This window comes from Zootermopsis nevadensis, unplaced genomic scaffold (assembly GCF_977971745.1).
Source record: "Zootermopsis nevadensis isolate Lab colony 2312 unplaced genomic scaffold, Znev_1.0 Znev_ptg000030l, whole genome shotgun sequence".
NCBI lineage: Eukaryota > Metazoa > Arthropoda > Insecta > Blattodea > Termopsidae > Zootermopsis > Zootermopsis nevadensis.
The window spans coordinates 5,666,639-5,671,226 of record NW_028259162.1 but is presented as its reverse complement, the minus strand read 5'-3'; positions in this window follow the sequence as shown (position 1 = coordinate 5,671,226).

The window sequence follows — 4,588 nt, the reverse complement described above, 5'->3', positions numbered from 1 at the left end:
TCTGTTTCTTTCTATTACCCCATTCCAATGTTCAATTATTCAAGTTCTTATTTCAGAGTTAATGTGGCATTAAAATATATCTTACGGATGTAGAATTTTCTATAATCTTCCTCTCGGTCAAAATCTTTATCCAGTAGGCATTGTTTAAATAAAAGTGGAAACCAAAAGAGCATTATTCTAACCCGAAATAATTTTACTTGTCTCTTTAGGTTCATAGACTACTGCCACATCCTTCTTGTGTTAACATCACGACAATCAGAAATTCCAAAATTTCAGAGTGTTTTTTCTTTCATGAATAAAATATTCTGAAATGGAACAAACGTGAAAGAATAGATTCTTAAGTTATTTAATGAAGCTTCTTCAACTGCAGAGATTATACACTGTCTATTAGGATTGAATTATAATGAACCACGAAACACTTAATTCAAGATAACCTGTAAACTTCCGAATGATTTATACCATTGTACCAACTTTCTCGGTTGTATTAACACATTTTTATGACTAATTTAGAATATTTAGTGACAAAATTGCATTCTAATGGAAACTCGGTGAAGTAGATGCCAGGTTGAATACAGATTTGGATACAGTATTGCAATAGACAGAAGTAAAAACAATCTTGAAGAATATTCTACGTATGAATTTAAAAATACGGATGTTCAGTGTCAAGCTTAAAGTTGGATACAGTAACAATCTTCTAGTCAGCCAGCAAACGATTCCATCATCTGAACGGGACTGCGTTATATATTGTAACAGTGCGGTTTTACAGGTAATGGAACGGAGGCAGCATAACTGATCTACTAATTCCCGCATGTGACCCTTCGTGCACTCTGTCTACCTAATTTTAAATTGGGACGTGTTATTCAAACTTGTTTTTAACACACAGCCTGCAAATTGACAGTCTTCAATGTCTACCCTATAATTACGCAGTTTTATTTCCAAAGGAAACGACAATTTATATCAATAATTACGGAATTATTAACTCACGGATCAAGTAGGTTTTTCACTGATGATAAATATGATTCTCTTTTTTGAGACAGCTTTTGGCAAGCGAATTCTGGAAGGGAGGCTAACCGTTAAATAATCTGTTTAATCTTCAGTGTCAACCAACTGTCGGAAACCCTCGGGCCGTGCGGGTTGCCGATCTTATAAATCTGGGCCACTGGCTAATTTATGAATACAAAAATTATAGTATCGATATTTATTCAGTCCCATACACTGAGAAGTTGGTGTTGAACAACCTATAGTAGGCCAGGCTTCTCATTCGAAATTTACGTTCGTGAAACAAAAATACAAAAAGTTTTGGTCGAGTTACATAAACGTTACGGGCCTATAAAGCAAGTTCTTGCAGACAGTCTTTTGCTTCTTGTCTCGTCCGTAACGTCGTCAACAGTGAGGGTATGTGTATACGTGCGTCCCGTAACTATGGTTACATTGCTGCATTCTTATTATATTATGCTGTAAGAAAATGAAATCAATCCTAGTTGACTGTTGAGAACGGAGGAAAATGTTCATAATTCATAAGCCTCTTATACCCAGAAGCAAAACAACTTTCATTGTGACGTAAGTAATGATTTATTATTCCTGTATCGTATATATCATAGTCTATCCTAGACGTTAATTCTAATCTGTTTTCCAGTGATATTCATAAGAATAGCACACAGTGCACTGTTTGCCAAAGAAAATAAACCTAACATAATTTTTTAAATGTCATCAATATTTTATAAAATACCGCTCAGGAGCCCAAGCTTTAAAGTGCCTCCTGACACACACATACAGCTGGTTCCAAATTTCAATTTTCAGATTTGTGAAACAAAAATTTTAAAAAATTAAATACATTCTTCTGAAGAACGCTTCCAGGCTTCTTGGAGGTCGTTTGTTGGGCCTGTAAACTGGAACAGTACAATTGCTGGTAGTCTGTGCATAGCAGTCCGCATATCAAACCTTGAAGCAAACAGTAAGTACTTATTATCCATTGTTTTGTTCCTTGAGTACTGCTACGTGAACTGAACTGCACAAAAAAGATTCTGTATTATTCCTGTGACTTACAACACTGCACAGATTGGATTTTGCAAACACATTAAATTCTAACTATGACGAGGAATTAGTTAATCATTATTTCGAAGTCTTCGCACAGAACAAATTATTTCAAATAAGAAATTAGTTAATTAATAGACAGCCAGCCAGTCAGTTAGTCAAAGGACATGCATATTGGGCTGAGACATGAGGTTCTCACGGATGTGAAGGAGTCGATCGCGCTGTCTTGTAAATGCTTACCGATGTTATTACAGGACAAAACTGCGTAACAACCCAGAAGATCACTCTCAATTCAATACGACAAGCTTGTATAGTTCCATTACCATAGAACCTGGCGACAATGTCCATGAGCGGCAGACGCGGGGATTTTATTGCTCGCCGTCGCGTTCAGACTGGCTGAAGAAACTATCCAGCATCCTGCCTCATCTAAACCTTCATAAACACATTCTTTGTTGTAACCGCATATTTGTAGAGAAAGTGCATACAGGATCCGTAGACCCATCTTACACTCCAGTCTGGGATAGAATAGCCTACCGATCCCAACAACACGACCGCAGGTGGGACCATCAAGTGTTTTGACGTCAAAGCCGACCTAAATGGAGTTCATGGGCGTCTTACACGCAATACGGTCTGTGCTGACGTGTTCGTCCCCCAAGAGGGGTCTAGATCGCCGGCAGCACTCCTACGTCTCTACCAACGAGACTACAGTTTCGTTTCATTGTTTAACATAATATTAAACGATTATGTATCGACTAAAAGTCCTGAATGAAACGGGGGATCACGCTAGTTGTTTTCCAGAGGTGTGAAACTTGATCTTTTATTCTGAAGGAAGAATAAAGATATAAGATATTTAAAAAAAAAGCGCTGAGAATATTGTTTGAACTAAAAGACATGAATAGGAGAACAGTGATAATTACACAGCAATGAGCATAAGAATTTATAATCTTCGCATAGTTTTATTGTGAGATTAAATTAAGGAAGTTAGACTCTGAGGAACACATACGTGAAACAACAAATTTGAACAAAATTATTATTGGATATCTTCACGTAAAATACGCTAGAGAAACTTACATGTTGACAAAGACAATATTAAAACAGATCACATGGAAATAGATTGTAAAAAATGTAAACTAAATTAACTAAATTCACTAAACATTAATTCCTTCACGTCTGAACAATCTAGCGTAGGTCTATTTTCATTATCTTGCCGATTTTTTATGCATTTGTATTTAATTAAAGAATTCTTCTGATCGTCAATATATGAATACAGAACTTCAGAACAGACTGGATATGGTAAGTTACACATATAGCACGGATTTATATAAAAAACAAGTTTTTAAAAAGCAAGCTATCGGATGACAAAAGTTATGTAAATCGATTCTGAAAATGCGAAGTGCAAGATCGAAAACGCTAAACAATTAAGTTTTATTACAGAGTAAATTATAGGTTCCAGCACTCTAACCCTTTCGTGGAGGCAGGAAAATGTACTAAAGTCTCCACCTTTATTAACGAGCTCTCCGAAACTTTTTGGGAGATTTGAATTAAAGATGGAGGACATTTACAAGCAACTAACAGAACAAAAATGCAGCCAAGAATACACCCACTTTCTGTTCATGTGCTTTTACGTATTCATTCTTCATTGAAAGTAGTTTCTCAGTTGGATAAAATATGCCCTGCTTCAGGAAACCCGAATCTTCGTCATAGCTTTCAGAATATTTTCATAGTTTATGACCAAGACTACATCCGGATTGTATTCACAATTTCGAGTTGGTTATAATAGGAACTAGAAACTATTCGTAGTACCTGACGGGGTCACGGAGTCTATTTTGAGAACAGAACGGTGTGACCTAGTCACTAACAAAAGAAATGTGGGAACTTCGAGGAATGTCAGAAGGGGCATCCCTGTGTTCCTCTACGCGGTCAAGAGTACAAGAAGATGGCTATCACGCAGACAGTTGAATAACTAGTGTCACCATCACGCTTTCACAATTTGAATAATTATTTTACGTGCCCTATGACACGGACAAAGAACTTCATTCAAAACGTACACTGCAATTAAAAATTTGCAATTACTAAACAAACCTCATCACGTATGTTTTCAGGTCTTCACAGCGGTGAGTATGAAGATTTCTGTCTTCTGGGTTGTTGCGCTGTGTAGTCTGGTCGATGTTAACCAACGTTTCAGAGGTCATACTGCCTCCATCATCAGGGCGATGAGTATGAAGATTTCTGTCTTCTGGGTTGTTGCTCTGTGTAGTCTGGTCGATGTTAACCAACGTCTCTGAGGTCATACTGCCTCCGTCATCAGAGTATGAAGATTTCTGTCTTCTGGGTTGTTGTGCTGCGTAGTCTGGTCGATGTTTACCAACGTTTCAGAGGTCATACTGCCTCCGTCATCAGAGTATGAAGATTTCTGTCTTCTGGGTTGTTGTGCTGTGTAGTCTGGTCGATGTTTACCAACGTTTCAGAGGTCATACTGCCTCCGTCATCAGGGCGATTAATCGCCCTGATGACAACAGGCAACACGTAAGAAAATCGCTCCAGATCTTATTCC